Source organism: Henckelia pumila, unplaced genomic scaffold (assembly GCF_033568475.1).
Source record: "Henckelia pumila isolate YLH828 unplaced genomic scaffold, ASM3356847v2 CTG_429, whole genome shotgun sequence".
In the NCBI taxonomy this organism is placed as follows: Eukaryota; Viridiplantae; Streptophyta; class Magnoliopsida; order Lamiales; family Gesneriaceae; genus Henckelia; species Henckelia pumila.
This window is the reverse complement of record NW_027331826.1, coordinates 392,096-409,650: the sequence shown is the minus strand read 5'-3', so window position 1 is coordinate 409,650 and position 17,555 is coordinate 392,096. Positions and strand designations below refer to the sequence as shown.

The 17,555-nt window shown below is 38.5% G+C and overlaps 1 non-coding gene across 1 annotated transcript; it reads right to left on the bottom strand.

Moving 5' to 3' along the window:
- Positions 1 to 16,950: 16,950 nt before the first annotated feature.
- On the bottom strand, positions 16,951 to 17,061 carry LOC140871205 (small nucleolar RNA R71). The gene has a single exon (XR_012147646.1). It is a non-coding gene; the product is annotated as a small nucleolar RNA R71 (small nucleolar RNA).
- Positions 17,062 to 17,555: the final 494 nt, after the last annotated feature.

Sequence of the window (17,555 nt, the reverse complement as noted above, 5' to 3'; positions counted from 1 at the left end):
GATCGTAGCTTTGGTATTGATTATTTGCATGTGTGGAAAAATCAAGTTTTAAATTATGTTTAAACACTTCCTTGATATTTTGATTCCCGTTTTTGTATTGTTTGACGCCGATGGAAATTGTTTATTTTTCTTGATGTTATTTTAATAGTTGTTGATGTTGTGTTGGGATTATTGTAAGTTATGTTTTGGACTATTGTGAGTGAGTTCTTTTGTCTAGGATTTGAGTCGATGGAGGATTCGGGTGGGTTGATTATAACTTGTGACTGTGTTCTTGCATTGTTAGCGACTGGTGATATAATTGTGAGCATTCAAGAATTAAGTGTAATGAATTGAGACGTAAGCTAAAATGTTGGAGAAGCATTGGTTTGAGAAGAGAAGAGTCTAGAAGTCGAGTTAAGCAAGTCGTTATATTAAGCAAGTTGTGGTACTATTTTTGGAATGTTTCACTTAATGTTATGTTTCTTCTAAATTTGGCTTTTATTTTGAGACCGAAGTTTAGCCAGGACTTAACTTTAGTGTTTAAGATTCATGCTAAGTGTGATAAGTATGACTTGAGAAGTGGGTTCTTGTAATACCCAGAAATTCCATAATCTATTCATGATTTATTAAAGGAATTATAAATGGATTTTAAGTTACTTTATTTTATTATTTATGATTTAAAGGTTATTCTCAATTAATATTTTTATGTGTTGTGTAATGATTCAAAAGTTGATATTGCATGTATTAAATGATTTTCATGGTTTTATGCTCTTTATTTATGAAGTGTAAAGTTATGATTTAAATAAATTGATGTTAGGTATATGCCTAATATATTTTTATGGCCTGTAAGATAATTAAATGTTTCACAATTGAATTAATCCTGGACTGAGAAAACGAGAATAGCCTTGGAACGAGGTCGGAGAAAATAATTCTACGAGTATTTTGAGTATAATATTGTTATGATTTTATTTTAATCAGCAGGAGGATAAAATCTCATTAGTCCAGTTTGAAGTGTGTTAGATAGACTACGTATTGATGTAGTCTTTCTTCCTAAGATTTCCACCTCACTATCATGTACCCCACCCTTTTTGTATTTGTCCCCCAAATCATCCCCATGTCACGTTTCCATTAATTCATTTATGAAATCTACTTCATCTTCTTCCTTGTTCCTTCCAATCTCCATCCTCCAACTCGCCACCCTATGATCAGCTATCGTATATTGTTCATATCTCCTTCATCCGGTGTCCAAAATTCAATCCGTTTGAAGGATTATCTTCCTTACTTCCTTACCTTCAATTTGAGCCATGAATCGCTATTTTTGGTGGACGTTTCAGCCTAGATCGAAGCCTTCTTGTAAGTTGTTTTGCACTTGGTTTCTGCTGCATTTCTTCTTTGATTTTGTCTTCGGTTTTTTGTGTCTCCTCACCATGTAAAGGTGTTATTTTGATCTTAGGAACAGCTAAACAATCTCTTGGATTTCATCTTTCTTTGGCTACCTTTTTAGCATGTCTCGAGTCCGTTTGAGTAAGGCTAGATCTATACAAGTTCATGTTGCTTCCGTTCTTCAAAGATCAAAGGCAAGTGCAAAATTTTAAAGCTTTTGAAACTGTTAGAGTAGATACTGTAATGGACTGGGCTTTTCTCTCTGCTGGCCCAGCCATTTGCTACTCATGGCCTTTTTCCCCATGGTGGGAAGTTCCATGCCCTCCCCAGACTCGAACCTTGTACCTCCAGGCTAAGTACAAAGTCTTATCAAGTCTAGTACCATTGAGCCAGACTAGCTCAATGTTCGAGTCTGGGGAGGGCATGAAACTTCCCACCAGGGGGAAGAAGGCCATGAGTAGCAAATGGCTGGGCCAGCAGAGAGAAAAGCCCAGTCCATTACAAAAAAGGGCGACTATGGTACCAGGAATCAGCAAGAATATTTGTAATGGACTGGGCCAATCTCTGCTGGCCCAGCCATATTCTAACTCATGGGCCTTCTTCCCACCTGGAAAGGAGAGTTTCATGCCCTCCCCAGGAATCGAACATGTACCACCAGGCTTAAGTACATATTCTTGCTGGACTAGCTCAATGGTACCAGGAATCAGCAAGAATATGTACTTAAGCCTGGTGGTACATGTTCGATTCCTGGGGAGGGCATGAAACTCCCCTTTTCAGGTGGAGAGAAGGCCCATGAGTTAGAATATGGCCTGGCATGGTCAGAGGGATGTGTCGTGCCCGCATCACAGTCCACTCGATAATCCTGCCTCGCAATCTCAATGAAATACTCCTCACCTGAAAATAATAAGTGTAGTGAGTCTAAAAGACTCAGCAAGAATATGGGGGGGGGGGGGGGGGATAACGAATACTACATAAATACAAGCACAGGCAGATTAAAAATATCTTGTCGTAAAATACTTTGTGCCCTTAATTTAAACAAATGATTTCTAAAAGAATGAAGTTAACATGAATGAAACATATGCATGGCTAATTTGAACATAATCCATATATCTGCATAAACTGTACTGAAACATAGTCATAAATATTTGAACTTAGATCCTTGGATTGTGACTTTGTGATTTCGATCATGATCATGACTGCAGTGCACTATGCCGCAAATAAGTTAGGATTTCTCCCAACCCATCTTGCCCATACTTGGTAAGGGAAGCAAAATTTCTCTCAGCCCGTCCAAACCCATACTTGGTAAGGGAAAATAGGATTTATCCCGGCCCGTCCAAACCCATAAATTTGGCAAGGGAAGCCAGATTGTCTCCCAGCCCGTCCAAACCCATACTTTCTATAGTCACAATCATCTCACTTTGTTCCTAAAAATATTTTCTTTCATTCTTGAATATGGAACTTAGCATGCATGTGTAAATATGACTTACATGTAAATGTTCGATCGATAATCATGCAAATGACTCACACATGGATGACCGGGATGGTGATTTAGGAGACAAACCAAAGGATGGGAAACTAAATCATAATTTAGCGCTTAAGACAAATTCGAGCGGTTCGCTTGTAACATTTGTAACTTGCTTTATTCTTATTCAAAAAGGATTCCGCTTGAAACCACGACTCCATGACACTTAGAACTAAGTAGAAAAAGCATCCTCGGAATTTTATTCCTAAGCAATCATTTTATAAAAATTCTATTTCTTGGCAGCAAGCTTAAAATCCTAGAATTCTGCACTTTTACCTTCAAAAATCTAGAACTCGACCAAAACTTAACCGAATTGATTCCCGCTTGAACCGACATATTCCCAACATCTAAGAAAAGTTCCAGACCCGAGCCCTTATAAAATTCTAATTTTAACCCCGCCATAGGTAAACATTTCCGGACAGCACCAATACTCTTAAAATTCTGCTCAAGATTCAATTTCAAACTCAACCAAAACTTAGCTATAAATCTTCCTATCTTCCAAGCCTCTAATCCTAGGACCAAGACCAACATTGCACCTCATTTCCAGCACCTACAACTCACCTTGGAATCACCTTAAATCCAGCTCGAAGGCAGCCCCTCAAACCCTATCATAACCGAGCCCAACAATCCCCATTACTCGGATGCACCTCAACTTCATCCCACAAACTAACTTCAAGTCATCCTAGTCGCTACCATGTGAACTACATATCATTCATGGTAGCTCTAAATCACCATCCAAATCAACACCAATGAAACACAAGATTTAAAACCAACAAGGCATGAAAATAAATCTGGAATTTTGATCAAAACCATGTACATAAATCTAAAATTTTGGAAAAAGATATGCTGTGAAGAAAACTGGACAATATTCAAACCAACATGCTAGGAAGACTTTTGGAAATATTCGAATCACGAGCATTGAAAGAAAACTGGGAAAATGCTCGAATAAAAGCATAAAGGGAAGCTGAAAAAGTTCTCGAACCATATGCAATAAAATCCTGGAAACTTTCGAACATCAAAAGACCCTCATGCCAACAACAATCGAATGCAACACATCGAACTATAAATCATAGCAGTTAATCGATCCAATCTAATGCAAAAACTTCTGAAATTATTTCGAAGGGCAGGGATACATGAATTTTCGAACAAGGCAGTAATATAGTTAAAAATTCGAATGCTTCAAGAAATGCAATACACAACATATAATAATTTACAAGGTGAAGAAAAGAAACCATAATCTTGCCTTAAACTAAAAAAATCAGAAATAGGGGAAAGAGCTCGATTTAGCTGGAGCCGATTACATTTCCTTCGACACGAACTTTCTGAAAAAGAATGAAATGCGATTACCCAATCTACACACGACACAATACTCTGAAATGGTGAGAAAAGAACTCATATTCTTGCCTTGCTAAGAAATCGAAAGAAAGAAAAAATCTAGAGTGAGCTATGGCCGAAATGAACTAGGCTGGAACGAGCTGGAATCCGAGCTCAAGGGAGGAAGCAACAGCTTTGACCAGCTCGCCTAGGAGACGCCTCGCCAGAGAATAAGGGAAAAATGCAGGCGGCGTGAGCTCCAGGATAAGAAGCCGATGGATCCTATGGAGGAAAAACATGGGAATGTCGTGTAAATATGTGTGTGTGTGTGTGTGTGTGTTAGGCATGAGATTGAGTGAGGTTTGAGAGTATGATTTGGGGCTAGGGTTCTGTATTTAAGTTTAAGTGTGTAAGTATAGATGTATGTATATAATTGTGAGTGTGTGAGGGATTGGTGGAAAAGTGCTACTCCAATTGGCAACTAGGACTATAAATTAAATTGCACTAAATAAAACACAAGCTTGAAAATCCATGAATTTAAACACTTTAAATATTTCTATGGCACGATAACGAATAAAATATTTAACTATCAAGCAGAGCGATTTAAAATAATTTAAACAAACTAGACTAACGTTTAAAAGAAATTTAAATAAATACACAAGAAAAAATAAAAATCTTTAAAATGATTTGGACAATTAATAGGATTTAAATAAATAAGTTAGACATTTAAAATAATTTAAAATAACTAACTGCTAAACTAAGGCTATTTAAAATAAATAAGTTGGACACTTGAAAATATTTAAACAAATAAGCTACACAGTTAAAATCATTTAAAAGAATAAATTAAACAATTAAAATCATTTAAAAGAATAAACTAAACAATTAAAATTATTAATTAAATAGTTAGTACAATAAAATCGTTGAATAAATAATATAAATATTTTATTAGCACATAATTCAAAAAAGAATTTAAATCAATTAAACCTAAAAATAATAATCCTTACATTTATTAAATTTAATGCATGCGATTTAGTAGATTAGATTTTAGGTGCTAAAATTCCTTCCCCCCTTAAATGGAATTTCGTTCTCAAAATTCAAGACTTACTAACTAGGTTCGAATACCTTAGACTAGATCAACACTAAATTTTCTAACTTTGCACCTACATGAGTTGGCCCAAATAAGCTTCCGCTGCACACTCTGATGCATACTGATATCTATATCATCAAGGATCTGACTAACTCTTATTGCAATATAAAATTTACAATTCTTACATCTTTCTAAGTGGTCTTATCCTCAATGAAATTTTATCACTCCTCAAATTTACTTTCGATCTAAATTTATCAACTTAAGAACGTCATCCCACCGCACTGATAAGTTATACAACTTACAAATTCTTAGATCTTTATGTTATTGCACAACCTACATTTTGCTAACCTTATATCCTACGTCGGGATTCCAAGCAATAGAGCACATGTAACTAATAAATAGTTTATGTCGACCTTAACCATAACTTAAAAACTTTCTAACAACGAAGCTATGCTTATTGTCTATTTACCAATTAAACTTAACTTATATAATATACAACTCGATCTCTTAAGAAATTCATACGTTCACAAAACACTTAACAAATAACACTAAACTTTCCTAAATAGGATAGCTAAGGGACTATAAAATTTAACCTCATTAGACCTCAAGATACGAGATGATTCTAACTCATACTTCCACAACAACGACACATGAAATCCATCATGCGTCACTAACAACTATGCGCCAGATCAACATATAAAACAAATTACCTATCTCCTCGACAATCGCATAAGAACCAAAAAACGAGTAAATTTCATTATATTCCCAAATCGGTAATATTACGAAACAATGATACCTTCGAGAACAACTTAATATCCATTTTGAAATTCTAAAGGTTTATGCCACTTATTAGCAGTGCTACACTTAATGATCCCGGGCTTATATTCAATCCCTTACGCAATGACTAAGAAATCCATAATTACACTTCAAGTCAAAATATACTACGAGCTATAATCCACTTATTGGATTAGATGATCTCTAAGTACCAAAAAATTCCTACATATCGCTTGAAGACATATCTCAAATCCCTAGTTCAACTTGACAGCAAGTCTGAAAATCCAAAAATTCCCAAATTATTATATGTACAACCTGAATTCGTATTTCAAGAACATAGTACCCAATTAGACACCTTGAAGAGTTTGTAATTTGATTGAAAATGCTTTCACATTGTTCCTTAAGTACTTTAGCATTTCACCTGTAAATAAATCTACAACTTATCCGGAAAAACTGCCTGAATATTCTATTCGTCATTCTGTTCCCATAGTTGGTGCAATAGCCTTACCGATTTGACATTCACAAAATCTTAGAATGCAAATGTAAAGTACCCAAAAGTCTCTAGGGACAACTCTATTTCCTATCTCGTAACTATTCACCCATTCAGCTTACCAAAAAATCATCTGTTTACTCTTAACGTTCCTGTTTAAAATGGAACAACCCATTCAACTAATTCACTAACTAGCAGTCTCTTCTCTAGAACCAGATATAATTGATAGTCGTCATTCCTCAGAACACAATGATAGCTTAGGATTTTATCTAGTACTAATACTAAATTCCAACAGTCTAAATACTTACTATGCGGTTACGAGTCAGTTCTCTATTGTAGCGACCCTACCCGGATCCACTACCTAATCAGAGTGATTAGCGCAAGCAACAATAATTAAAGCGTTAAATAGCGGATAATTCCAAAGTACAACAAATCCAATCGGCAGAATACAACCGACGATAGAAACAGTGTATAATTCTTTATACAACCAAATCGAAATTAGGGTATCGGAATCCCTAACAAACTACCTCTGCACGGTAGCAACCTCAACCCTGCTGGGAACCACCGGGACCATCCAGCCTCAGACCTGACTCGCCACAAGATGTCCCAAAACACGAAACATAAAGGGCGTGAGCGACTACACTCAATACGGAAGCAATGATATAAATAAAAATATGAGCATGCACATGACTTTAAAAATCATGGTTAAATCACTTTAATCATGGCGCCTGGAATACACAGTGCTGGGCAAAAGAGCGACTCCGCGTGGTACTCGTATATTCCCAAGACACGAATCCTCAGGAAGAATCGCCTCGATTGATGGAAACTGTCATGACTCACATCATACCCGATGCAGTCTCCGTAAAAACATATGCATGTGCTAAAAACAGTAAAACATAGCCAATACAGCACATACATCATGCATCACACACATATGTATAAATATCATGCCGGCTATCTCGGTCAGTACTTACGTACCTCTAACACTGCAAGTCAACTCCTAGCACACCCGTCTAGGTCCAAAGCCTACCAGTCTTCTCTACTGCGTCTACACATGAAAAATTCCATGCTTCACTATAAACGCTCTAAAAGCCTTAACTAAGATATTGCATACTCCTAAATATTTTTAGGAAGCCAAATTATACCTTCGTCCGTCGTCAGCCCGCTGGTGTAGAATCGCTTCAAAACTTAGGCACACCTCCGCTACGACGCCGGGATCGCTAGGCAACTTTCGGATTCCCAATAGGATGCCTAGAACTCCGTAGATCTAAGTAAGAAGGTTCTAAAACCAGAGGAAAGGAGGGGAAATCGGTGCACAGAATGAGGGCTTGGACCCCTTATTTATAGACAGCGATCGGAACGTCCGATCCCTCATCGGAACGTCCGATCGCGAACGGAGCGTCCGATCGTGATATCGGAACGTCCGATGTCACCTCACGTGCGTAAGCAGTGATGTCATCTTGCTGACATCGTTGATGACGCCAGCCCTATCCAGATCGGAACGTCCGATCCTCCAACGGAACGTCCGATCCCGATCGGAGCTTTCGATCTGTGCTTCGGAGCTTCCCATCCACTTTGGATAATTTTAGGCAAAATTTAGTAATTACTTTCCTTAATTACCTTGATTAATTGCGAGTCACTACATTCTCCCCCACTTAAGAAATTTCGTACTCGAAATTACATTTTAAGGAAAACATAATACGCAAAAAATCAATGCTCTTATTACAATTGAACAATATACATTCGATAAAATAGAGTACAAAATCTTAAAACAACTCAGGGTGCTCGGCTAACATCCGACTCTCCAACTCCCAAGTAGCTTCCTCTGTACCTCTGCGTTTCCACTGTACCATAACCAATGGTATTCGCTTGTTACGAAGTACCTTGTCCTTCCTGTCAAGAATCTGCAGGGGTTTCTCCACATACGATAGATCCCGATCTACCTTTACCTCGGTCGGATGCAAAATATGCGACTCGTCCGCCACATACTGCCTCAACAAGGACACGTGGAACACATCGTGGATCTCCGAAAGATTTGGTGGCAAGGCTAGACGATAAGCCACGTCACCAACTTTCTCGATAATCTCGAAAGGACCAATAAATCTTGGTGACAACTTACCCTTGAGACCAAACCTCATCACCTTCCGAAAAGGTGATACACGCAAGAATACATACTCTCCTTCTTCAAAATGAAGTGGCCTGCGGTGAGTGTTCGCGTAGCTAGCCTGTTGATCCTGGGATGCCTTAATCCTGCGTCGGATCAATTCTACTGCATCAGTCATCTGCTGAATCATCTGAGGACCCTCCACCTGCCGCTCACCAACCTCGTCCCAAAACAAAGGTGTACGACAACGATGTCCATAAAGAGCCTTAAATGGTGTCATGCCAATGCTGCTATGGTAGCTATTGTTATAAGCGAACTCCACCAATGGCAAATGATCGTGCCATGCTGGGCCAAAATCCATTACGGTAGCTCGAAGCATGTCCTCGAGAGTACGGATAGTCCTCTCCGATTGTCCATCAGTCTCTGGATGATACGCTGTGCTCAAACTCAAAGTGGTACCAAGAGCACGCTGAAAACTCCCCCAAAATCTTGAGGTGAAACGAGGATCTCTGTCGCTCACAATACTCAGTGGAATACCATGCAAACGGACAATTTCTTGCACATATAGCCGTGCCATCCTGTCGAAGGTGAAATCCCGATTATATGGTAAGAAATGCGCGGATTTCGACAATCGGTCAACAACAACCCAAATCGCATTGCAATTCCTGGAAGACATAGGCAAGTGGGTGACAAAGTCCATCGTCACATGCTCCCACTTCCACTCAGGAATATCGAGATTGTGAATTAGACCTCCGGGTCGACGATACTCTGTCTTGACCTGCTGACACACAATGCATCGGGACACGAACTGATAAACGCTGCGCTTCATTCCTTTCCACCAAAATCGAGTACGTAGATCCTTGTACATCTTCATGCTGCCAGGATGTACTGAGAACGTACTATGATGAGCTTGCGATAAGATCTCGTCTCTAAGTGTGGAATCATCAGGCACAACCACATGGCCAGAAAGACACAACAAACCATCCGCTTGAAAATGGAAACCAGCTGAATTATCACCCTCAGTGAATCGGGCTAATCTCTGCATCTTGGGATCAACACCCTGTGCCTCACGAATACGTCTATACAAGGCTGGCTCGGCAAGCACAGACGCAACATGAACTCCCTGTGGTTCCTTCTTATGACGGAAAGTGAAACCCAAGGAACAACACTCTTCGACCATTCGTGACACTGCACTGGTACGAAGGGAACTCAAATAAATCTTGCGACTAAGCGCATCAGAAACCGGATTAGAAGATCCTGGATGGTAATTGATTTCGCAATCATAGTCCTTCAGCAAGTCCATCCAACGGCGCTGTCGCATGTTCAATTCTGCCTGAGTGAATAGGTACTTCAAACTCTTATGATCAGTAAAAATCTAGAATCGTTCACCGTACAAATAATGACGCCATATCTTCAGAGCAAAGACAATGGCTGCAAGCTCTAGATCATGTACGGGATAATTCCCCTCGTGAGTCTTTAGTTGCTTGGAGGCATAGGCAATCACATGCCCATTTTGAGTCAACACACACCCCAAACCCTGAAGAGAAGCATCGGTGTGGACTACGAAACCACCAGATCCAGTCGGCAAGGATAGTACTGGAGTAGTCATCAATCGACGTCTCAACTCACAAAAACTGTCTTCGCACACGGAAGACCACTCAAAAGAAACATCCTTTCGCGTGAACTGTGTCAAAGGCCTGGCTATCTGAGAGAAATTCTCCACGAATCGACGGTAGTATCCGGCCAAACCCAAGAAACTACGAATCTCAGATGCTGTCGTTGCGCGCGACCAATTAAGAATAGCCTCTGTCTTGCTAGGATCCACTGATACTCCATCTTTAGAAATGACATGACCAAGGAACACAACTCGGTCAATTCAGAAGTCACACTTGCTGAGCTTAGCATACAACTGATGCTCTCGCAAGGTCTGTAAAACAGTACAAAGATGAAAGGCATGCTCATCCATGCTACGAGAATACACAAGGATGTCATCGATGAACACTACAACGAACTTATCCAAGAGCTCTCGAAAAACCCTGTTCATCAAATCCATGAAAATAGCTGGAGCATTCGTCAGACCAAATGGCATTACTAAGAACTCATAGTGCCCATATCGAGTACGAAATGATGTCTTCGAAACATCCTCGTCTCTAACTCGCAACTGATGATACCCAGAACGCAAGTCAATCTTGGAATAGACAGAAGTACCCTGCAATTGATCAAACAGATCGTCAATCCGCGGGAGAGGATACTTGTTCTTTACTGTCACTTTGTTCAACTGACGATAGTCAATGCACAAACGCATCGAACCATCCTTCTTCTTGACGAATAGAACCGGGGCTCCCCAAGGTGAAACATTGGGTCGAATGTAGCCCTTATCAAGAAGATCCTGCAACTGCTGCTGCAACTCTCGCATCTCAGATGGAGCTAATTGGTACGGTGCTCGGGAAATCGGCGCTGTCCCTGGCAACAAGTCAATGTCAAACTCGATCTCTCGGAAAGGTGGTAACCCTGGAATCTCGTCGAAAAACACATCCGGGAACTCATTGACTACTGGTATCTCCTCCATGTCCGAACCCTCTAAGGATGCATCAATCGCATAGATCAGGTAGCCTTCCCCGCCAGACACTAAAGCACGTCGGGCTTTCAGAGCAAAAACCACTGGCATCGGGGGTCGCGCTCCCTCACCATAGAAATACCAAGCATCCTCAACCTCGGGGCGAAACTGGACAAATCTCTGGTAGAAATCCACTACCGCTCGATACGAAGTCAGAAGATCAATCCCGATGATACCATCAAAGTCATCCATTGCTAAAACCATCAGGATAGCGCTTAACAGATGTCCCTCAAATCCCAAAATACAACCCAAAACAAGACGCTTAGCTAAGACTTCCTGACCCATCGAAGTCAAAACCGCTAACAAGACGTCTAAGGAAACAAAAGGTAATCTATGCCTCTTAACAAACCGAGCTGATATGAATGAATGCGAAGCACCGGTATCGATCAAAAGATAAGCAGGAAAACCGCACAAACTAAAATTACCTGCAATCATGTTCTCACTGTCTGCCTGAGCCTGCTCCTAGTTCAGCGCAAACACCTGCCCCTGAGCACACGAGCGCGATGACTGTCCTCTCGAAGAAGACTGAGAATGATGTCACTACGATGGCTGCGACTGCAGATGCTGCTGCGGCGAAGGCTGCTGCTGATACTGCGGTGGCTGATAGATAGTGGTCTGAGAACCACCAATACTCCCCGAACCACTCACTGTACCGGCCAAAGTGGGACAATCTCTCTTCATGTGACCCTCCTGGACGCACTGAAAACAAACACCAGTGATATGAGGACACGGTCCTAGGTGATGCTTCCATTTGCACTGAAGACAACGTCGTGAATCACCAAAACGATGAACACCGCCAGATCCGAAGAAAAAGAAGAAGTACCACCCTGTCTCTTAAAAGACTGGTCCCTTGGACCCAAAGAGCTAGATGGTCTGGATGCAGAAGATCCGAAAGTCATGTTCCTCTGCAGACTGTCCTCTGCCTGGTGGCAATTGTTCACCAAATTCTCGAAGTTCCTCTCTCTGCCCACGGCAACCAACTGATGAATGTCAGGGTTAAGGCCCTGAAGAAATAGATCGTGCATTGTCTCTGAGCTACTCGCAATATGGGGACTGAAAGAAAGAAGCTCAAAGAATTTCTGCCGGTACTTATCAATGGTCATAGTACCCTGTCGCAAACTCAGCAACTCGCTCGCCTTCGTCTGACGCAAAGCTGGAGGAAAGTAATGCTTCTCGAAGGAAGACTTAAACTCAGCCCAAGTAGCGGTACCCCTGGCGGCAATAAACGGAGTAGAAGTAGCTCTCCACCACCTCTTCGCATTTCCCTCTAGAACAAAAGCTAAAGTCTCCATCTTCTGGGCTTCAGTACACTGATACTCCCGAAAACAACTCTCCATACGCTCCAACCAGTCCTCAGCAACTGCAGGAGCCTCGCCACCTACCAATGGTTTAGGAGCCATCTGAAGAAAACGGTTCATACTAAAACGCCTATGATCTCATGATGATGTCTATGGTGATGTCTCCTTGGTGGATCACCCCAACGACCACTGCTAGCCTGACTTTCGTAATCATCATCTGCCATCTGTCAATAACAACAGACAACTCTTAAAATCCGCTTTACTAATTCCCAGTTGCAATGCGCTCTGATACCAATAAATGTAGCGACCCTACCCGGATCCACTACCTAATAAGAGTGATTAGCGCAAGCAACAATAATTAAAGCGTTAAATAGTGGATAATTCCAAAGTACAACAAATCCAATCGGCAGAATACAACCGACGATAGAAACAGTGTATAATTCTTTATACAACCAAATCGAAATTAGGGTATCAGAATCCCTAACAAACTACCTCTGCACGGTAGCAACCTCAACCCTGCTGGGAACCACTGGGACCGTCCAGCCTCACACCTGACTCGCCACAAGGTTTCCCAAAACATGAAACATAAAGGGCGTGAGCGACTACGCTCAATACGGAAGCAATGATATAAATACAAATATGAGCATGCACATGACTTTAAAAATCATGGTTAAATCACTTTACTCATGGCGCCTAGAATACACAGTGCCGGGCAAGAGAGCGACTCCGCGTGGTACTCGTATATTCCCAAGACACGAATCCTCAGGAAGAATCGCCTCGACTGATGGAAACTGTCATGACTCACATCATACCCGATGCAGTCTCCGTAAAAACATATGCATGTGCTAAAAACAGTAAAACATAGCCAATACAGCACATACATCATGCATCACACACATATGTATAAATATCATGCCGGCTATCTCGGTCAGTACTTACGTACCTCTAACACTGCAGGTCAACTCCTAGCACACCCATCTAGGTCCAAAGCCTACCAGTCTGCTCTACTGTGTCTACAAATGAAAAAGTCCATGCTTCACTATAAACGCTCTAAAAGCCTTAACTAAGATATTGCATACTCCTAAATATTTTTAGGAAGCCAAATTATACCTTCGTCCGTCGTCAGCACGCTGGTGTAGAATCGCCTCAAAACTTAGGCACACCTCCGCTACGACGCCGGGATCGCTAGGCAACTTCCGGATTCCCAATAGGATGCTTAGAACTCCGTAGATCTAAGTAAGAAGGTTCGAAAACCAAAGGAAAGGAGGGGAAATCGGTGCACAGAATGAGGGCTCGGACCCCTTATTTATAGACGGTGATCGGAACGTCCGATCCCTCATCGGAACGTCCGATTGCGAATGGAGCGTCCGATCGTGACATCGGAACGTCCGATGTCACCTCACGTGCGTAAGCAGTGACGTCATCTTGCTGACGTCGGTGATGATGCCAGCACTATCTAGATCGGAACGTCCGATCCTCCAACGGAATGTCCGATCCCGATCGGAGCTCCCGATCTATGCTTCGGAGCTTCCGATCCACTTCGGATAATTTTAGGCAAAATTTAGTAATTACTTTCCTTAATTACCTTGATTAATTGCGGGTCACTACATCTATTCAAGAAATCGATATGACAATTGAGACTATAATCCATCCAAATTCTCATCGTGATGGATCATGAAAGGAAACAAACATACAAGTAATGTTGTTGATTATGAAATGAAATAATGCAAGCGTTACAAACAAACGAGCTGAAAATAAAAATCTAGGTAAGTGAAAACAACTCACTCATAATTCAATTCTAAGAGTGAATGAATAATAATAGAGGCTCCATGAATAATGAATATAAGCCAACAAGATACAAATCTCGTGATCTTTCACCCATGAGTAATGAAATCATGCTCAACAATCAAAGCACAATTAAGACAGTCAGTGTTACTTCAGTCGAGAAAGGTTCACACAAATTAATAATCAGGAGAAACAAAGGTCCTAAGACATATCCGGATGTCAACCACAACATAAGTAGATTGATAAAACTTAAAATTTGTAATTATTTATATGTTAAAAGTTGCGTTTTAAAATTAATGTTTCATTAAAATTATGGAGTTGTATTATTTTAGTGTTATGTGTTTATATTTAAATATTTTACTAAAAATGTTGTATTTTACGGTTTACGCAGGTTTGGTAAAAATAAAATTACTCAAGCTACAGAGGTCATATTGGAGTAATCTCAAATATTGTAGAATCACAAAAGAGGCATCTTCAACTTTGTAGAAGACAAGAAATTCCAAAAACCTCATTAAGATGATCAAAATAATCAAACATCAAAATGAGACAGATTTACTCTTACTATGATAAGTTTGGAGTAAAAATATCATAAGTATTTCATCTTTTATCCAAAAGGGGTGAATGATATTTCAAAACATATTTACAGACAAAGGGCTACGTGTTATATGTTTTGTGCAAAAGACAAATCGGAATTCTAAGGCATCAAACAAGCCAATTAATGTTGGGTCAATGTATTGACATTCAAGAAGACAAGCACCCACCAACTTTACTATTCCACATTTAATGAGTCTTGGACTCTTTCTCTAATTTGGCCTATAAATAGATGTGTTGTATAAGCTTTGAAGTGTGCAAAAGTGTAGAGAAATTCCTCACTTGTAAAATAAATATTGTGTATGTAAGAATAAGAGTTTGAGTGTGCATATTTCTCCAAGTTTAAGTATGAAATTTATTTTATCCTTACTCTTGAGTCTTATATTCATGGCAAGCTAAATCCTTTTATGTCAAGGTAAAAATGTTTCATTGTTGGTCAAGTAAAATTGTTTATATTTTGTATATTCTTTCCTTTTCTATTTTTATTTTTACTAATTGATCTTTATTTGTAAATATAATTTGGATTATTTATTGTTATCTATTTACATCAAATACTTGGTACCTGGAATGTGGTTACCTTGATTTGTTGTCTAATATGATACAATAAATACTACAATAATTATATACTATAAATATATGTATCAATTTATAATAAAGTCATATATATTATTTAGACAATAGCGTGGCTCTGCCGATTGTTCTAAATAATATGTTGTGATTTGAACTAACATTTACTTTTTCACAACTAACATTTACTTTCTCGCATCTAGCATTTACTTTTCCGCATCTAACATTTACTTTTCCGCAACTAACATTTACTTTTCCGTAACTAACATTTACTTTCTCGCATCTAACCTAAAACAAAAGTCATATATTTTATTTAGACGATAGCGTGGCTCTGCCGGTTGTTCTAAATGAAATATGGTGATTTGATCTAATATTTAATTTTATGTCAATTTATATTTATGCACTTATATATATATATTATGGGTATCATATATTAAATATCGGTTAATCTGATATTAATATAGTGGGAACTATATTATATGATATATTTTTTAAAATATATAATTGTTCTTTTATGTTTATATTTATGCATCTATATATATATTATGGGTACCATGTATTAAATATCGGTTAATCTGATATTAATATAGTGGGAACTATATTATATGATATATTTGTTTAAATATTTCATTGTTCTTTTATGTTTATTCTTATTTTAGTTTTTTTTATTTATTTTTGTTAAAAAATCTTAAATAAACCAACAATGAAACTTTGAAGCCTTGAAAATTTTATAATTTGTGTATTTGAAGTTTTATAATAATATTTCCATCTATATTGCTAAAATTAAACTTACAGCATCCTCTTCGTGGATCGATCTCGTACTCACGAGTATATTACTTGCAGACAACCTACACTTGGGTGAATTACAATTTAAGTTGTAGCAAGTTTTTGGCGCCGTTGCCGGGGAGGTATAAAGTAAGTTTAATTTTTGTTATTTATGTAAATAGTATGTTGTTTTTAATTGTATGATTGTTTGGAGTCTTAAACAAAGTGGTAGACTTGTTCGAATATTTGAAAATATTTTAAACATGGAGGATAATTCTAATAATCAAGATGATAATAATAATAATCAAGAACATGAACAACCAAGAACACTTAGGCACCATATGAATCCAATAAGAACTAGTACACCATCTTGTTTAGTTTTTTTCTCCTGATGCGTCTAATTTAAATTTTAAACCTCAAATCATTCAACTTTTACCAAATTTTCATGGCCCAGATTCTGAAAATCCATATTTGCATTTAAGGGAATTTGAGGAGGTTTTCAACACTTATAATGATCAAAATTGTAGCATGGATATTGTTCGATTAAAGTTTTTCCCTTTTTCTTTAAAAGATAAAGCTAAAACATGGTTACAAAATTTGAGATCAAGTTCAATAACATCATGGGAAGAAATGCAACAACAATTTCTAAAAAAGTTTTTTCCTTCCCATAGAACAAACTCTTTTAAAAGATAAATTACAACTTTTTCTCAAAAACAAGGGGAAACATTTTATCAATGTTGGGATAGATATAAAGAGTTACTTAATACATGCCCACATCATGGTTTTGAAATATGGAGGATAGTTTCTCACTTTTATGAAGGTTTAATACCTAAAGATATGCAAATGATAGAATTCATGTGTAATGGAACTTTTGAAGATAAAAACCCAAATGAAGCTATGGAATATTTGGAGTCATTAGCAGAAAATGTTCAAAATTGGGATAATATAGGCTCAATTGAACCACCAAGTAAAACCAATAATTCAACAAATGGGGTTGGTATTTACCATCTTAAAGATGATGTAGATATTCAAGCCAAACTTGCATCTTTAGCAAGAAAAATTGAGTCATTAGAAATAAAAAGGAATGATCAATTAAAAAGTGTTCAAGAAATTGTTTGTCATATATGTGATACACATGATCATCTTACAAAATTTTCCTACTTTGCATTCATTTAAAGAATGTCTCCGTGAACAAGCCAATTATGTTAACAATTTTAAAAAACCAACATTAGATCCTTTTTCACAAACATATAATCTTGGTTGGAGAAATAATCCTAAT